Source organism: Tamandua tetradactyla, chromosome 26 (assembly GCF_023851605.1).
Source record: "Tamandua tetradactyla isolate mTamTet1 chromosome 26, mTamTet1.pri, whole genome shotgun sequence".
Taxonomy (NCBI): domain Eukaryota; kingdom Metazoa; phylum Chordata; class Mammalia; order Pilosa; family Myrmecophagidae; genus Tamandua; species Tamandua tetradactyla.
Window position 1 is genome coordinate 19,945,270 of NC_135352.1, and position 20,562 is coordinate 19,965,831.

The 20,562-nt window shown below is 38.1% G+C and overlaps 2 pseudogenes; both read right to left on the bottom strand.

Moving 5' to 3' along the window:
- Nucleotides 1-2,051: 2,051 nt before the first annotated feature.
- On the bottom strand, nt 2,052-3,229 carry LOC143669576 (transmembrane protein 268 pseudogene; annotated as a pseudogene).
- A 15,205-nt stretch (nt 3,230-18,434) lies between these two features.
- Nucleotides 18,435-19,624, bottom strand: LOC143669745 (microtubule-associated protein 1 light chain 3 beta pseudogene; annotated as a pseudogene).
- Between the last annotated feature and the right edge of the window lie 938 nt (nt 19,625-20,562).

Consider the following 20,562-nt stretch of genomic DNA (forward strand, 5'->3'; position numbering starts at 1 on the left):
AAACAAAACATTACAGATTCAGTGGGATGTGCCTTCATCTCTTCAGTTGCTTCCCTCTCCAAAGGTAACTTCTATATGAAGCTAATATGTATTCTCATCTGATTTTTATAATTGCATGCTATAATATGTATTTCATAAACAATACACAGCATTTTTGCATTTGTTTAAAATGAGCATATATACTACCTCACTGTACTGTCTACTTGCAATCTACTTCATTGTGTTTTCTAACAATATTATTGGCTTGTAGAACTATATCAATCTTTTGTATCTTTATTTTATAACCATTCATCTTATTGAATGACCCTTTCAGTTATAGTAGTCTCCTAATTGTCCTGTTAAATTTTCCAGGGACAGTCATATATTTGGAAAGAAACAAAAATAATTTTATCTCCTGTTTTTAATTTTTTTTATTTTTTTGGTCTTTTTGAAATAGCCAGAAACTCAAAAATAATCGTTTATTTTATTGATGTTGAGTAGCATGGCTCCCTTCACCACCTCCCCACAACATGTAGTGGACCTTTCAGTCTGTTGCATTTCATTCTTGGGGCTGTAGCAGGTATCACAGACAGACAGGCAGGGGTCAAGAGGATGCTGATGAACCTGCAAATTCCCAGAACTCCAACTCTGCAAGGGCCCTTCAGAATCCCCTGATCCTCATTCCATTTTACAGATAAGTAAACTGAGGCCCAGCAAAAGGAAACTTGATAGAAGTTACAAAGCTAGCAAGTGTCAGAGTCAGGACCAAAATCCAGGTCTGTGACAACCTCGTCATTCAACTAAATCTGGACAGCAGTTTGTGAAACTGCTATGGAGTCGACAGCAATCAATTACAGGATTTTCTTTTCTTTAGCAGTTCTTTGCCATGAACAAAAAGTTTAAGATGCAGACTTCGTCCTTCAGAACAGACAGTGTAGCTGGAAATACAGGCATGTGTTCATTAGTATAAAACATAAGTGTAGTCAGCACATACATCAGGAATATTAAGGAAGGAGAGAGCAGTAGCTGTGTTGGAAGACTTCCTGGAGCAGGGGTGAGGAAAGCTGAGCTTTGAAACCTACATAGGAGTCCAACAGGTAGTGAGAAACAGTTATGTCAGTCCAGGCAAGTTTTAACTTATGGAAGGATTTCGTAGAGATGAAGTCAAATTGGCAGGTGGAGATCAGGTCTTGGAAGCTGTGGAACTCTTAGATGCCTGGCCAGGACTTTTGGACTTGGGTCTATAGGTCAGTGGGTCTTCCAACTTGATCAGAATCAATGCACCCAGAAGCCTCTGAACTCTTCACAGAACTCCACAAGTGATTGGTTACACTTCATTCCACGTTCATTCCAGTGTTACTGTCAGCCAACATGACTGTTGCTCTGAGACTGCACTGTAAAATCATAACCACAAGCATTCATGTCTTTGAACAAAATAAGCTCTCAAAACAAATAGGATCAGTCTCTTCCAAATATGCCCATTTAACAATCATCTGTCATTTATTTTTCTGTCTCCTGCAAGCCTGTGTGCCAACAGACAACACCAGGTGCCACTGTTTTTGATAAAATATTGGAGAAGAAAAATGGAAGAAAATTCTAAGAATGTGTCTTTTTTTCAGACTGGGGAAAAGCAGTCTTAAATTCTAGAGATCTGTGACAATGCCATGAAAAGTAGTTACCCTTTCTGATATGAAGGGGATGGGGCTGGGAGCATCATCTGAGACCAAGCTTTGGAAAACTGAGCACCCCAGACTGGCCATGGACTCACATCTCCTGGACGACCCAGGCAATGAAAGGGAGGGAGACTGCCCCTTCCATCTACATTCACAGTTCTAAGGAGCACAGAGGGTGGCTTAAAGTGGAACAGCTCAGCAACCACCAGCTTCTGAAAAGACCGTGCGTCAGTATGAAATGTCAATCAGCCATTTTTGTGCAGGGTCCTGGGCTTGAGAATGTCACTCCCATTGCTGACATGATTGACCACATTCCACATGCCTCCAGATGCTTCTCTCCTAGCCTAGAGTTTGCCATCAGCCATCTGGGGCCCCTGGGGCTTCCCCCACTTCTCACCTTCAGTTTTGCAGACAGATGAGTTCTTTAGTCCTTAGAGTCATCTGGCCAGCAATGGGCAGTACCCCATGCCCAGAATGTGGGCTTCTATGGGCAGGCAGAGGAAGGAACCCATGCAGAGACTGGTGTTCTGTCTTAACTGCCTGTGGGAGATGGGAGGTCACCAAGAGCCAGATGTAGTGGCCACCAAATACTGCCAATAGTTGCTGGGTCATTTCCTTTGGGTTGGCCTCAGGGATAAGCTAATGAAGCTCAGTATGCATGAGAGGACTCTCTTTGGAAGGAGGACTTCTGGGCAGAAGGGAAGATATCTCTACAAAGCTCTCAGGCCCCTCCATTGTTATGGAGCTCATCCCGGTCTCCATGCCAATGCACAACCAACTCAATATGCTTCTCAGCAAGGACTCTTCGCTAGTCTTTCTTAAACGAAGTCATACAAAAAAACCTATATGCAGTCCTGCAGGTCAAAGTAGACAAAAAGAACTAGATTACACTCTTGTGGCCTTCCATGTGTCTGTCATCCTCAGCAGCACCCAGTGTCACCGGAGGGCTCCAGTGGCAGACGTCAGCCTTAGGCGTACTGTATTGGTCTTCCCTGGTGTCTCTAGAAGATGAACACGAGAATCTGGATAAGGGTTGCCGAGGGTAGGGTCACAAGCAGCATGCCCACTCAGTGGTTCTCCAGGAGAAATATCTGACCAGTAGAGTGGTTTTTAGCCTATATCACCACAAAGAAAACCACAGTAAAGGCCAGCCGTATAGGCCTCAAGTTGTAGATGATGCATCTTCTCACGTGGGGCTCCAAGAAGGTACCTGTGGCCAAGCCAGCCAGAACCTGGTCCTGGCCAGCCAGAACCTGCGTGACCCAGGCCTGCAGTTGTTCTTCTGCAGCAACCAGGTGGAATGAAATGGGTGTAAGGTATTGTCGATTTCAAGAACTGTGAGAAACTGGACATTGTGGAGTTCTTGCCCACAGGGGTCCACAGCCCTCCCAGGCTCAGGTGTTGCATGGCACCACCCTCCCTGGTTGTGTCCCCAGGCACGAACTGGCCTCTGATTCATCCACCGGGAGGAGCCACCTTACCAGGCTTGCCTCCAGGCCCAGGAGGGAACCCTTCTGCCTTTCATCATACAGGCTCCCTCCTGGAAACCGAGTTCTATGCTTTCTTATGCATCATAAAGCAAGCTATATCACTCTTCTCATGGTTAAGTGGCTTTTAAATTCTACTAAAAATTACCCCAAAGACTTTTTTTTTTTCTGCATGGGCAGGCATCAGACAGTGAATACTCCAGAGACTTTTTCAAATTTTAGCAGCTCCCATTGTATAATGACATAGCCTATCCAATAAATGTTTTCTTATAGCATCCTGGTCTTGTTTCATAAAGTATTGATGTTATTTGATGATGACATGTTACCTGATAATGACATGAAGCAAATAATGTACAAATTTCTTTTGTTTTCTGTGGAAAATGATTTTAAGATCCGTTTTTCCCTCTGAATATTCAGACTAACTGGTACATTCTTTATTCTTCATAATTTGCTTATATTCATTTTTTTCCTATTTCATTTTTTACTCTCAACTGAAGGAAAAGCTATCAGATTGAAAATTTCCTGTAAGCATGGTGCATCCATGTTGGGAGATGCTAGAATTCTCCTGGACTTAAAAGGGAAATATATTGGTAAATCTGATACTAAATTTCTAATTTCTAAAATTTTAAACTTTCAGTGGAGAGTCATCTGGTATAATCCTGGACATAATATTTTATGCTCCCACTTCCTACTTTTTATGCATTTCAGTCTTTAATTATAATTGTGGATCTTTTTCTGTGTTCAATTCTATCACTTTATGCTTCATGTATTTTGAAGCTCTGTTGTTAGGTGCATACACATTTTTTTTTTTTTCTGGATAATTTTTTTCCTGGATAATTCTTTTTGTTTTTTAATTAATTAAAAAAAAAAGAATTAGGGACTTCCTGGAAGATGGCGGCTTAGTAAGACGCGCGGATCTTAGTTTCTTCTCCAGGACACCTACTAGGGGAGTAGAAACGATACAGAAAGCACCCAAAGCCACAACAGAGATAAAAAAGACAGCGTACCCCATCCTGGAACGGCTGGCTGGCTGAGAGAAGCAGCTCGGGTGAGATCGCCGAGGCGCGCGGGCCTTACCGGGCGGGGTGGCAAGCAGCCAGAGTTACTCCCTTCCCCCTTCCCGGGCCGGCTGGGAGAATTGGAGAGGCGGTCCCCTGAAACAAAGACGGCTGGCGCCCACACCACGCGCAGACCCCGGACCAACTGAGAGAATTGGATCGGAAACCCCCAGGCTGCGGAGAACGGTGACGGGTGGGGGAGGCCCCTTCCAAACCCGTGACTCCCGGGGAACGTGCACTCTCTCGGGCGGGCCGCTGCCGCTGGTGCCCTCCCGCCACTCTTGTTGCCCAGGGCCGACTAGGAAATTCGGACGGGCTCTTTCCCTGGCTGCGGCGACCAGCAACCCTCCCTGCGTTCGGACACCGGGCCGGCTCAAGCCGTTTCGGCTAGCGAACCCCCAGGACAGCGAGAGTTTTCCGAAGTTTAAGGTCCCACAGCACCTTTTACTGGTGGGACCCGCAGACAAACCGCAGTAGGTAGCCACGAGCGCCACCTACTGGGCAGGATAAGAAAAACAGAACCCAGAGATTTCACAGAAAAATATTACAACCTTGCTGGGTCCAACACCAAGAGAAATCTGAATAAATGCCCAGACGCCAGCAGCAGAAGATAACTGTCCACGCTCAAAAGATTGAGAATATGGCTCAGTCAAAGGAACAAACCAATAGCTCAAATGAGACACAAGAGCTGAGACAACTAATGCTGAATATACGAACAGAAATGGAAAACCTCTTCAAAAATGAAATCGATAAATTGAGGGAGGACATGAAGAGGACATGGGCTGAACATAAAGAAGAAATAGAAAAACTGAAAAAACAAATCACAGAACTTATGGAAGTGAAGGATAAAGTAGCAAACATAGAAAAAATAATGGATAGCTACAATGATAGATTTAAAGAGACAGAAGATAGAATTAGTGATTTGGAGGATGGAACATCTGAATTCCAAAAAGAAACAGAAACTATAGGGAAAAGAATGGAAAAATTTGAACAGGGTATCAGGGAACTCAAGGACAATATGAACCGCACAAATATACGTGTTGTGGGTGTCCCAGAAGGAGAAGAGAAGGGAAAAGGAGGAGAAAAACTAATGGAAGAAATTATCACTGAAAATTTCCCAACTCTTATGAAAGACCTAAAATTACAGATCCAAGAAGTGCAGCGCACCCCAAAGAGATTAGACCCAAATAGGCGTTCTCCAAGACACTTACTAGTTAGAATGTCAGAGGTCAAAGAGAAAGAGAAGATCTTGAAAGCAGCAAGAGAAAAACAATCCATTACATACAAGGGAAACCCAATAAGATTTTGTGTAGATTTCTCAGAAGAAACCATGGAAGCTAGAAGACAGTGGGATGATATATTTAAAATACTAAAAGAGAAAAACTGCCAACCAAGACTCCTATATCCAGCAAAATTATCCTTCAAAAATGAGGGAGAAATTAAAACATTCTCAGACAAAAAGTCACTGAAAGAATTTGTGACCAAAAGACTAGCTCTGCAAGAAATACTAAAGGGAGCACTAGAGTCAGATACAAAAAGACAGAAGAGAGAGATATGGAAAAGAGTGTAGAAAGAAGGAAAATCAGATATGATATATATAATACAAAAGGCAAAATGTTAGAGGAAAATATTATCCAAACAGTAATAACACTAAATGTCAATGGACTGAATTCCCCAATCAAAAGACATAGATTGGCAGAATGGATTAAAAAACAGGATCCTTCTATATGCTGTCTACAGGAAACACATCTTAGACCCAAAGATAAACATAGGTTGAAAGTGAAAGGTTGGGAAAAGATATTTCATGCAAATAACAACCAGAAAAGAGTAGGAGTGGCTATACTAATATCCAACAAATTAGACTTCAAACGTAAAACAGTTAAAAGAGACAAAGAAGGACACTATATACTAATAAAAGGAACAATTAAACAAGAAGACATAACAATCATAAATATTTACGCACCGAATCAGAATGCCCCAAAATACATGAGGAATATACTGCAAACATTGAAAAGGGAAATAGACTCATATACCATAATAGTTGGAGACTTCAACTCACCACTCTCATCAAGGGACAGAACATCTAGACAGAGGATCAACAAAGAAATAGAGAATCTGAATATTACTATAAAGGAGCTAGACTTAACAGACATTTATAGGACATTACATCCCACAACAGCAGGATACACCTTTTTCTCAAGTGCTCATGGATCATTCTCAAAGATAGACCATATGCTGGGTCACAAAGCAAGTCTTAACAAATTTAAAAAGATTGAAATATTACACAACACTTTCTCGGACCATAAAGGAATGATGTTGGAAATCAATAATAGGCAGAGTGCCAGAAAATTCACAAATACGTGGAGGCTCAACAACACACTCCTAAACAACGACTGGGTCAAAGAAGAAATTGCAAGGGAAATTAGCAAATACCTCGAGGCGAATGAAAATGAAAACACAACATATCAAAACTTATGGGACGCAGCAAAGGCAGTGCTAAGAGGGAAATTTATTGCTCTAAATGCCTATATCAGAAAAGAAGAAAAGGCAAAAATTCAGGAATTAACTATCCATTTGGAAGAACTGGAGAAAGAACAGCAAGCTAACCCCAAAGCAAGCAAAAGGAAAGAAATAACAAAGATTAGAGCACAAATAAATGAAATTGAAAACATGAAAACAATAGAGAATATCAATAAGGCCAGAAGTTGGTTCTATGAGAAAATCAATAAGATTGATGGGCCCTTAGCAAGATTGACAAAAAGAAGAAGAGAGAGGATGCAAATAAATAAGATCAGAAATGGAAGAGGAGACATAACTACTGACCTCACAGAAATAAAGGAGGTAATAACAGGATACTATGAACAACTTTATGCTAATAAATACAACAATTTAGAGGAAATGGACGGGTTCCTGGAAAGACATGAACAACCAACTTTGACTCAAGAAGACATAGATGACCTCAACAAACCAATCACAAGTAAAGAAATTGAATTAGTCATTCAAAAGCTTCCTAAAAAGAAAAGTCCAGGACCAGATGGCTTCACATGTGAATTCTACCAAACGTTCCAGAAAGAATTAGTACCAATTCTCTTCAAACTCTTCAAAAAAATCGAAGTGGAGGGAAAACTACCTAATTCATTCTATGAAGCCAACATCACCCTCATACCAAAACCAGGCAAAGATATTACAAAAAAAGAAAACTACAGACCAATCTCTCTAATGAACACAGATGCAAAAATCCTCAATAAAATTCTAGCAAATCGTATCCAACAACACATTAAAAGAATTAAACATCATGACCAAGTAGGATTCATCCCAGGTATGCAAGGATGGTTCAACATAAGAAAATCAATTAATGTAATACACCATATCAACAAATCAAAGCAGAAAAATCACATGATCATCTCAATTGATGCAGAGAAGGCATTCGACAAGATTCAACATCCTTTCCTGTTGAAAACACTTCAAAAGATAGGAATACAAGGGAACTTCCTTAAAATGATAGAGGGAATATATGAAAAACCCACAGCTAATATCATCCTCAATGGGGAAAAATTGAAAACTTTCCCCCTAAGATCAGGAACAAGACAAGGATGTCCACTATCACCACTATTATTCAACATTGTGTTGGAGGTTCTAGCCAGAGCAATTAGACAAGAAAAAGAAATACAAGGCATCAAAATTGGAAAGGAAGAAGTAAAACTATCACTGTTTGCAGACGATATGATACTATACGTCGAAAACCCGGAAAAATCCACAGCAAAACTACTAGAGCTAATAAATGAGTACAGCAAAGTAGCAGGTTACAAGATCAACATTCAAAAATCTGTAGCATTTCTATACACTAGTAATGAACAAGCTGAGGCGGAAATCAAGAAACGAATCCCATTTACAATTGCAACTAAAAGAATAAAATACCTAGGAATAAATTTAACTAAAGAGACAAAAAACCTATATAAAGAAAACTACAAAAAACTGCTAAAAGAAATCACAGAAGACCTAAATAGATGGAAGGGCATACCGTGTTCATGGATTGGAAGACTAAATATAGTTAAGATGTCAATCCTACCTAAATTGATTTACAGATTCAATGCAATACCAATCAAAATCCCAACAACTTATTTTTCAGAAATAGAAAAACCAATAAGCAAATTTATCTGGAAGGGCAGGGTGCCCCGAATTGCTAAAAACATCTTGAGGAAAAAAAACGAAGCTGGAGGTCTCGCGCTGCCAGATTTTAAGGCATATTATGAAGCCACAGTGGTCAAAACAGCATGGTATTGGCATAAAGATAGATATATCGACCAATGGAATCGAATAGAGTGCTCAGATATAGACCCTCTCATCTATGGACATTTGATCTTTGATAAGGCAGTCAAGCCAACTCACCTGGGACAGAGCAGTCTCTTCAATAAATGGTGCCTAGAGAACTGGATATCCATATGCAAAAGAATGAAAGAAGACCCATCTCTCACACCCTATACAAAAGTTAACTCAAAATGGATCAAAGATCTAAACATTAGGTATAAGACCATAAAACAGTTAGAGGAAAATGTTGGGAGATATCTTATGGATCTTACAACTGGAGGCGGTTTTATGGACCTTAAACCTAAAGCAAGAGCACTGAAGAAGGAAATAAATAAATGGGAACTCCTCAAAATTAAACACTTTTGTGCATCAAAGAACTTCATCAAGAAAGTAGAAAGACAGCCTTCACAATGGGAGACAATATTTGGAAATGATATATCAGATAAAGGTCTAGTATCCAGTATTTATAAAGAGATTGTTCATCTCAACAACAAAAAGACAGCCAACCCAATTACAAAATGGGAAAAAGACTTGAACAGACACCTCTCAGAAGAGGAAATACGGATGGCCAAGAGGCACATGAAGAGATGCTCAATGTCCCTGGCCATTAGAGAAATGCAAATCAAAACCACAATGAGATATCATCTCACACCCACCAGAATGGCCATTATCAACAAAACAGAAAATGACAAGTGCTGGAGAGGATGCGGAGAAAGAGGCACACTTATCCACTGTTGGTGGGAATGTCAAAGGGTGCAACCACTGTGGAAGGCAGTTTGGCGGTTCCTCAAAAAGCTGAATATAGAACTGCCATACGACCCAGCAATACCATTGCTAGGTATCTACTCAAAGGACTTAAGGGCAAAGACACAAACGGACATTTGCACACCAATGTTTATAGCAGCATTATTTACAATTGCAAAGAGATGGAAACAGCCAAAATCTCCATCAACAGAAGAGTGGCTAAACAAACTGTGGTATATACATACGATGGAATACTATGCAGCTTTAAGACAAGATAAACTTATGAAGCATGTAATAACATGGATGGACCTAGAGAATATTATGCTGAGTGAATCCAGCCAAAAACTAAAGGACAAATACTGTATGGTCCCACTGATGTGAACGGACATTCGAGAATAAACTTGAAATATGTCATTGGTAACAGAGTTCAGCAGGAGTTAGAAACAGGGTAAGACAATGGGTAATTGAAGCTGAAGGGATACAGACTGTGCAACAGGACTAGATACAAAAACTCAAAAATGGACAGCACAATAATACCTAATTGTAAAGTAATCATGTTAAAACACTGAATGAAGCTGCATCTGAGCTATAGGTTTTTGTTTTGTTTTGTGTTGTTTTGTTTTGATTTTACTATTATTACTTTTATTTTTTTCTCTATATTAACATTCTATATCTTTTTCGGTTATGTTGCTAGTTCTTCTAAACCAATGCAAATGTACTAAGAAATGATGAGCATGCATCTATGTGATGATGCTAAGAATTAATGATTGCATGTGTAGAATGGTATGATCTCTAAATGTTGGGTTAATTTCTTTTTTTCCGTTAATTAAAAAAAAAAAAGAGAAGGGATAATTGGAGATGAAGGGATACAGACTGTACAACGGGACTGGATATAAAAACTCAGAAATGGACAGCACAATACTACCCAATTGTAATGCAATTATGTTAAAACATTGAATGAAGCTGCATGTGAGGTATAGGTTTTTTGTTTTTGTTTTTTTTTGTTTTTTTTCTTTCTATTATTGTTTTAATTCTTATTCTGTTGTCTTTTTATTTCTTTTTCTAAATCGATGCAAATGTACTAAGAAATGATGAATATGCAACTATGTGATGTTATTAAGAATTACTGATTGTACATGTAGATTGGAATGATTTCTAATTGTTTTGTTAATTCTTTTTTTAATTAATAAAAAAAAACAATAAAAAAAAAAGAATTAACAAAATAATTAGAAATCATTCCATTCTACATGTACAATCAGTAATTCTTAATATCATCACATAGTTGCATATTCATCATTTCTTAGTACATTTGTATCGATTTAGAAAAAGAAATAAAAAGACAACAGAATAAGAATTAAAATGATAATAGAAAGAAAAAGAAAAAAAAAAAAACCTATACCTCACATGCAGCTTCATTCAGTGTCTTAACATCATTGCATTACAATTACGTAGTATTGTGCTGTCCATTTCTGAGTTTTTATATCCAGTCCCGTTGTACAGTCTGTATCCCTTCAGCTCCAATCACCCCTTCTCTTTTTTTTTTTTTTTTTAATTAACGGAAAAAAAGAAATTAACCCAACATTTAGAAAACATACCATTCTACATATGCAATCAGTAATTCTTAACATCATCACATAGATGCATGATCATCATTTCTTAGTACATTTGCATCGGTTTAGAAGAACTAGCAACATAACCGAAAAAGATATAGAATGTTAATATAGAGAAAAAAATAAAAGTAATAATAGTAAAACAAAACAAAACAAAACAAAAACCTTTAGCTCAGATGCAGCTTCATTCAGTGTTTTAACATGATTACTTTACAATTAGGTATTATTGTGCTGTCCATTTTTGAGTTTTTATATCTAGTCATGTTGCACAGTCTGTATCCCTTCAACTCCAATTGCCCATTATCTTACCCTGTTTCTACTTCCTGCTGGACTCTGTTACCAATGACATATTCCAAATTTATTCTCGAATGTCTGTTCACATCACGGGACCATACAGTATTTGTCCTTTAGTTTTTGGCTAGACTCACTCAGCATAATGTTCTCTAGGTCCATCCATGTTATTACATGCTTCATAAGTTTATCCTGTCTTAAAGCTGCATAGTATTCCATCGTATGTATATACCACAGTTTGTTTAGCCACTCTTCTGTTGATGAGTTGTTTCCATCTCTTTGCAATTGTAAATAACGCTGCTATAAACATTGGTGTGCAAATGTCCATTTGTGTCTTTGCCCTTAAGTCCTTTGAGTAGATTCCCAGCAATGGTATTGCTGGGTCGTATGGCAATTCTATATTCAGCTTTTTGAGGAACCGCTAAACTGCCTTCCACAGTGGTTGCACCATTTGACATTCCCACCAACAGTGGATAAGTGTTCCTCTTTCTCCGCATCCTCTCCAGCCCTTGTCATTTTCTGTTTTGTTGATAATGGCTATTCTGGTGGGTGTGAGATGATATCTCATTGTGGTTTCGATCTGCATTTCTCTAATGGCCAGGGACATTGAGCATCTCTTCATGTGCCTTTTGGCCATTTGTATTTCCTCTTCTGATAGGTGTCTGTTCAAGTCTTTTTCCCATTTTGTAATTGGGTTGGCTGTCTTTTTGTTGTTGAGATGAACAATCTCTTTATAAATTCTGGATACTAGACCTTTATCTGATATATCATTTCCAAATATTGTCTCCCATTGTGTAGGCTGTCTTTCTTCTTTCTTGATGAAGTTCTTTGATGCACAAAAGTGTTTAATTTTGAGGAGCTCCCATTTATTTATTTCCTTCTTCAGTGTTCTTGCTTTAGGTTTAAGGTCCATAAAACCACCTCCTGTAAGTATCATAAGATATCTCCCTATATTTTTCTCTAACTGTTATATGGTCTTAGACCTAATGTTTAGATCTTTGATCCATTTTGAGTTAACTTTTGTATAGGGTGTGAGATACGGGTCTTCTTTCATTCTTTTGCATATGGATATCCAGTTCTCTAGGCACCATTTATTGAAGAGACTGTTCTGTCCCAGGTGAGTTGGCTTGACTGCCTTATCAAAGATCAAATGTCCATAGATGAGAGGGTCTATATCTGAGTACTCTATTCGATTCCATTGGTCGATATATCTATCTTTATGCCAATACCATGCTGTTTTGACCACTGTGGCTTCATAATATGCCTTAAAATCTGGCAGCGCGAGACCTCCAGCTTCGTTTTTTTTCCTCAAGATGTTTTTAGCAATTCGGGGCATCCTGCCCTTCCAGATAAATTTGCTTATTGGTTTTTCTATTTCTGAAAAATAAGTTGTTGGGATTTTGATTGGTATTGCATTGAATCTGTAAATCAATTTAGGTAGGATTGACATCTTAACTATATTTAGTCTTCCAATCCATGAACACGGTATGCCCTTCCATCTATTTAGGTCTTCTGTGATTTCTTTTAACATTTTTTTGTAGTTTTCTTTATATAGGTTTTTTGTCTCTTTGGTTAAATTTATTCCTAGGTATTTTATTCTTTTAGTTGCAATTGTAAATGGGATTCGTTTCTTGATTTCCCCCTCAGCTTGTTCATTACTAGTGTATAGAAATGCTACAGATTTTTGAATGTTGATCTTGTAACCTGCTACTTTGCTGTACTCATTTATTAGCTCTAGTAGTTTGTTGTGGATTTTTCCGGGTTTTTGATGTATAGTATCATATCGTCTACACACAGTGATAGTTTTACTTCTTCCTTTCCAATTTTGATGCCTTGTATTTCTTTTTCTTGTCTAATTGCTCTGGCTAGAACTTCCAACACAATGTTGAATAATAGTGGTGATAGTGGACATCCTTGTCTTGTTCCTGATCTTAGGGGGAAAGTTTTCAATTTTTCCCCATTGAGGATGATATTAGCTGTGGGTTTTTCATATATTCCCTCTATCATTTTAAGGAAGTTCCCTTGTATTCCTATCTTTTGAAGTGTTTTCAACAGGAAAGGATGTTGAATCTTGTCAAATGCCTTCTCTGCATCAATTGAGATGATCATGTGATTTTTCTGCTTTGATTTGTTGATATGGTGTATTACATTAATTGATTTTCTTATGTTGAACCATCCTTACATACCTGGGATGAATCCTACTTGGTCATGATGTATAATTCTTTTAATGTGTTGTTGGATACGATTTGCTAGAATTTTATTGAGGATTTTTGCATCTATATTCATTAGAGAGATTGGCCTGTAGTTTTCTTTTTTTGTAATATCTTTGCCTGGTTTTGGTATGAGGGTGATGTTGGCTTCATAGAATGAATTAGGTAGTTTTCCCTCCACTTCGATTTTTTTGAAGAGTTTGAGGAGAATCGGTACTAATTCTTTCTGGAATGTTTGGTAGAATTCACATGTGAAGCCATCTGGTCCTGGACTTTTCTTTTTAGGAAGCTTTTGAATGACTAATTCAATTTCTTTACTTGTGATTGGTTTGTTGAGGTCATCTATGTCTTCTTGAGTCAGAGTTGGTTGTTCATGTCTTTCCAGGAACCCGTCCATTTCCTCTAAATTGTTGTATTTATTAGCGTAAAGTTGTTCATAGTATCCTGTTATTACCTCCTTTATTTCTGTGAGGTCAGTAGTTATGTCTCCTCTTCCATTTCTGATCTTATTTATTTGCATCCTCTCTCTTCTTCTTTTTGTCAATCTTGCTAAGGGCCCATCAATCTTATTGATTTTCTCATAGAACCAACTTCTGGTCTTATTGATTTTCTCTATTGTTTTCATGTTTTCAATTTCATTTATTTCTGCTCTGATCTTTGTTATTTCTTTCCTTTTGCTTGCTTTTGGGTTAGTTTCTGTTCTTTCTCCAGTTCTTCTAAGTGAACAGTTAATTCCTGCATTTTTGCCTTTTCTTCTTTTCTGATATAGGCATTTAGGGCAATAAATTTCCCTCTTAGCACTGCCTTTGCTGCATCCCATAAGTTTTGATATGTTGTGTTTTCATTTTCATTTGCCTCGAGGTATTTACTAATTTCTCTTGCAATTTCTTCTTTGACCCACTCGTTGTTTAAGAGTGTGTTGTTGAACCTCCACGTATTTGTGAATTTTCTGGCATTCCACCTATTATTGATTTCCAACTTCATTCCTTTATGATCCGAGAAAGTGTTGTGTAATATTTCAATCTTTTTAAATTTGTTAAGACTTGCTTTGTGACCCAGCATATGGTCTATCTTTGAGAATGATCCATGAGCACTTGAGAAAAAGGTGTATCCTGCTGTTGTGGGATGTAATGTCCTATAAATGTCTGTTAAGTCTAGCTCCTTTATAGTAATATTCAGATTCTCTATTTCTTTATTGATCCTCTGTCTAGATGTTCTGTCCATTGATGAGAGTGGGGAATTGAAGTCTCCAACTATTATGGTATTTGTGTCTATTTCCCTTTTCAGTGTTTGCAGTGTATTCCTCACGTATTTTGGGGCATTCTGGTTCGGTGCATAAATATTTATGATTGTTATGTCTTCTTGTTTAATTGTTCCTTTTATTAGTATATAAATATCTTTGTCTCTTTTAACTGTTTTACATTTGAAGTCTAACTTGTTGGATATTAGTATAGCCACTCCTGCTCTTTTCTGGTTGTTATTTTCATGAAATATCTTTTCCCAACCTTTCACTTTCAACCTATGTTTATCTTTGGGTCTAAGATGTGTTTCCTGTAGACAGCATATAGAAGGATCCTGTTTTTTAATCCATTCTGCCATTCTATGTCTTTTGATTGGGGAATTCAGTCCATTAACATTTAGTGTTATTACTGTTTGGATAATATTTTCCTCTACCATTTTGCCTTTTGTATTATATATATCATATCTGACTTTCCTTCTTTCTACACTCTTCTCCATACCTCTCTCTTCTGTCTTTTCGGTTCTGACTCTAGTGCTCCCTTTAGTATTTCTTGCAGAGCTGGTCTCTTGGTCACAAATTCTCTCAGTGACTTTTTGTCTGAGAATGTTTTAATTTCTCCCTCATTTTTGAAGGACAATTTTGCTGGATATAGGAGTCTTGGTTGGCAGTTTTTCTCTTTTAGTAATTTAAATATATCATCCCACTGTCTTCTAGCCTCCATGGTTTCTGCTGAGAAATCTACACATAGTCTTATTGGGTTTCCCTTGTATGTGATAGATTGTTTTTCTCTTGCTGCTTTCAAGATCCTCTCTTTCTCTTTGACCTCTGACATTCTAACTAGTAAGTGTCTTGGAGAACGTCTATTTGGGTCTAATCTCTTTGGGGTGCGTTGCACTTCTTGGATCTGTAATTTTAGGTCTTTCATAAGAGTTGGGAAATTTTCAGTGAAAATTTCTTCCATTAGTTTTTCTCCTCCTTTTCCCTTCTCTTCTCCTTCTGGGACACCCACAACACGTATATTTGTGCGCTTCATATTGTCCTTGAGTTCCCTGATACCCTGTTCAAATTTTTCCATTCTCTTCCCGATAGTTTCTGTTTGTTTTTGGAATTCAGATGTTCCATCCTCCAAATCACTAATTCTATCTTCTGTCTCTTTGAATCTATCATTATAGGTATCCATTGTTTTTTCTATCTTTTCTACTTTGTCCTTCACTTCTATAAGTTCTGTGATTTGTTTTTTCAGTTTTTCTATTTCTTCTTTATGTTCAGCCCATGTCTTCTTCATGTCCTCCCTCAATTTATCGATTTCGTTTTTGAAGAGGTTTTCCATTTCTGTTCGTATATTCAGCATTAGTTGTCTCAGCTCCTGTATCTCATTTGAACTATTGGTTTGTTCCTTTGACTGGGCCATATTTTCAATTATTTGAGCGTGATCCGTTATCTTCTGTTGGCGTCTGCGCATTTAGACAGATTTCCCTGGGTATTGGATCCAAAAGTTTGGAAGATTTTTCTGTGAAATCTCTGGGTTCTGTTTTTCTTATCCTGCCCAGTAGGTGGCACTCGTGGCACACGTTTGTCTGCGGGTCCCACCAGTAAAAGGTGCTGTGGGACCTTTAACTTTGGAAAACTCTCGCCGTCCGGGAGGTTCGCTAGCCGAAGCGGCTTGGAAGAGTGCGAGCCGGCCCAGGGTCCGAACGCGGGGAGGGTCGCTGGCCGCCGCAGCCCGGGAAAGCACCCGTCCGAATTTCCTAGTCAGCTGGGGCGACAAGCGTGGTGTGGGTGCCAGCTGCCATGGTTTGAGGGCACTGCCCATCCAATTCTCCCAGCTGGCCCGGGAAGGGGGAAGGGAGTGACTCTGGCCAGTTGCCGCCCCGCCCGGTGAAGCCCACGCCCCTCGGCGATCTCACCCGAGCAGCTTCTCTCAGCCAGCCAGCCATTCCAGGATGGGGTATGCTGTCTTTTTTTATCTCTGTTGTGGCTTTGGGAGCTGTTCTGTATCGTTTCTACTCCCCTAGTAGCTGTCCTGGAGAAGAAACTAAGATCCGCGCGTCTTACTAAGCCACTATCTTCTCCGGAAGTCCTCCTGGATAATTCTCAAAAACCACCTCTTCGTCAAACTCCAGTGTCATCCTTCTCCGCCATGCCACCCGCCTCAGCACGATGGGAAATCTGCATACACATTTAAGATTATTATGTCTTCTTGGTAAGGCAATTTGACCTCTTTACTTTTATGTGATGATATAGACATTCTATTTTTTTTTATTGGTATTTTCAGGTTCTCATATTCCAGCCTTCTATTTTTATCTTATGTTTGCATATATGAAGAACATTTCTTGAAAACAGCATGTAGTTAGGTTTTGCTTTTTCACCCAGTCTTTACTTTTAATTGGCCCAATTACAAATAATATAATTATTGATATGGTTGGATTAAAATCTTCCATCTTATTATTGCTTTTCTATTTTCCCTTCTGCTCTTATCTCTTTTTTCCCTGCATTATTTTGGTTTAAATGAATATTTTTAATGATTCTGTTTTTCCTCTACTATTGACTTACTTGTTTTACTTCTTTTTCTTTTTTTTTTTATGGTGGTTGCCCTGTGATTTACAATATACATCTTTAACTTATTACAGTCTACTTCAAATGATAATACAACACTTCATGAATAGTATTAGAAATTTCTACCAGTTTATGTCCAATTCCTCTTTCCCATCCTTAGACCCGTTCTTGAAATATTTTGGAACATTTTCCTTCCATAAATGTGATATAAAGCACAGAATATATTGTTCTTATTTTTGCTTCCATATTATCTCATACTGTGGCTACAAATAAAGGAGAAAAGTCTTTTATATTTAACCTTAATTTTTTTTTTTTTTTACCATATCCGGTGTGCTTCATTTCTTTGTGGATATTCAATTTTGTTTGGTATTAACTTTCCCTTAACTTTTCTTGTAGTGTACCTCAACTGGCAAGAACTCTCTTAGCTTTCGTTGGTCTGAAAATGTCTTTATTTCACCTTCATCTTTGAGAGACAATTTTGCTGGATATAGAATTCTGGGTGAGCAGATCTTTCATCCAATGTATTAAAGATGACACCCCATTTCCTGTTGGCTTGCATAGTTTCTGACAAGAAGTCTGTTGAAATTCTTATCATTGTTCCACTTTACATTGTGTCTTTTTTCTCTGATTACCTTAGAAATTTTCTTCTCTTGATTTTGAGCAGTTAACAATGATGCATTTAGGTGTTTGTGTATGTATGTACATGTTTGGGTATTTATCCTGCTTAGGGTTTCAGAAGCTTCTTGGGTCTATGGTTTAGTGATTTTTGTTATTAAGGAAAGTTCTCTCAAAATATTTTCTACTCGCTTCCCTCTCACTTCTCTCACTTCCAATTACATATTTGTTAGACTACTTGATTTTGTTTCACAGCTTTTGGATGTTCATTTCTTCTATTTTTTTCTCATTCTGTTTCAGTCTGAAACATTCAGTCTGAATAATTTTGATTCAGGCTCACTAATTATTTCATTAGCTGTGTAAGTATAATAATGAGACTTCAAAGACAAACTTCATTTCTAATATTCCCTGTTTGATCAATTTCATGTGGTCATTTCTGAGTCTTGTTCTGTTATTGCTTTATCTCTTTTTTTAAAGGTGAGAAATATTTAATAACATATTTTAGTTGTGCACTTAACAGATAACATCATTTATAGCTTTAAGTCAAAATTTTAGAGCTTGAGTTTTTGTTTCTACTACTGTCCTAATGAAAGTAAATAACTCCTTGTTTATTTACCAAAACAGATACTAGTTTGAGTTCTCAGAAAAAATAAGAAATGCCACTCCTTTTTTCTCTCAGCCTTTTTAAAAGACAGGCCAAAATTCTAAAATGCTTACAAAACTAGTGTTTTTCTGCAAATAACTGTGTAGAGAACAAATCAAAGATGCAGCAACTTGGTGTTTTACCAAACTTCCTACTCTGCAGTAGACTTGACTTGGGATATGTCCTCCTAGGAACCAGCATTGACCAGCAGTTCAGAGTCAAAGTGGTTTTTCTACACCCCCATGCACCCTGCTTTGTGCCCACTTTTATGGCAAATGATCCTCTGGGGGGTAATGCTTGGCAACCTGTGCTTAAAGAGCCTCCTAGGGAGGTTTCTCCAGCTAAATGGAAATCCTTCTATAGAAAGGTGTTAGGTTCTGAAAACCTAATGAGAAGACAGCATCTCTCTCTGAATGCCTTTAGAGAGAGTTTTTATTGGGGAAAAGAAATGCATTAAATTAACTTGAAGGTCTCTTTTATTGGTAACATGAAATGTAAAGTATTTTATTTTAAAGGAAAGCAAGATGGCTTAGGTTAAGTAACAGAGTTTTCCAAAGCTGAATACATTCATTTGAAGCTCAGTTTTCTGCTTGAAATACAAAATAAATTCCTACAACTCCTAGGTGGGAATACTACTGTTTTGATGACCTGTGATTAGATGACTGATAATCCCAGTTGGTAACATCCTTTTTTTTTTTGTACTGGTGTAACAGTTTTAAAAATTGTAGAATGGATGCTTCTGTCAGCCTTACACCAGCAATTTCATTCCAAATGTCTCCTGAGAGGCATAGACCATGAAGAGGAAGCCATCTTCATCCTTCTTGCTCTCACAGACTTCAAAGGTGGGCATGGAGACTCACCATGCTATGTCTGTACACCAGCAGGAAGAAGGCCTAAGTAGTGTTCAGCTGCAAGCACCGTCTAATTATTTTCATTAGTTCACTCATGATGGCATGATCTGGCACAAGAAATTTTGTTTTTTCTAAGACAGGAAGCTGATTCTCATCCTTGTTATCTTTTTATTATCACCAGGATTTTGGTAAGATGCTGCTCTTGCATAAGTCAGACATCTTCTACTCTTTGTTTGAAGGTGTGGTACAGCCTGAAGTTCTTCTCTGATGGCATGATGGGGTAGAGAACAGCACTGTGGCAACTCTGAGGGGCCTGGCTCAGGAGGCAGTGGCAATGGAGGTTCTGGCTTTAGAGACAGCCATTTCCCTTTGCTTTATCTCTTGATAATTAACTTTTCTATTCTGTACGTGCAACATAAATTTTAACGAATGATAGCTATCATGTGGAGAAAACAGAAACTGTGGAAGACAAAATTAGGTCTGCGAGTGTGAAAACCTCTTCTATTGATGTTTGTTGTGGGAGGTTGAGTCAACCTAGTCAAGAATTGAGGTGGGTTTGGATTTTGTTGATACTGTCATTTATCAACTTTTAGTGCTCCAGGGATTTCAAATTTATTCAGAATTCACCTGCTATTGACATATATTTGAAGTGGTGCTGAGTTACTTGAGGGGCTTTCCCAGTATTTGTATTCCATTCTAAGCTTTCAGCCACCCTGCTGCATATACCAAAGGTGCTTTTTCCACACTCTTGCTCCTCCTCCAATAGCAGACACCTACTGTTTGTTACTTGGTGCTAGGCTTTGGTAATGGGGGAGGTATATTATATTATATTATAATATCTATTGTCTTGGTCCAGACTCAGTCTAAGGTAGACCCTCTGAGGCCTACTGGGGATTTCTCAATGTTATGAGTCTTTCTCCTTTTAGCATCCAAATGCTGCCTTGTACCTATTGCTGTTCTTTGGAGAGATTTTCTGCTTGTCTCCTAGCAGTAGCAAAAATATGCTTGGATTGGGATAGAATTCTTTGCCCAAGATAATTTCTCATGATTTCCCTAGGCATAGAGAAATTTTCCTCTACCTTTCTATGTAATGTTTCTTGAATCTCTTACACAGAGATTTTTGTCACTCTTTTGTGTTTCTCTAAGTGTCTGTTCTCTTGTTGCATTATACTGTGTTCAGATTGTCTACTCAAAGACTTGTTAAGATGATAGCATGTAAAACTTGTAAGGGCAGGGTTAATGATCAGCATGGGTCCAGACATATTACACTAAATACTTATTTGTTAGTGATCAAAAA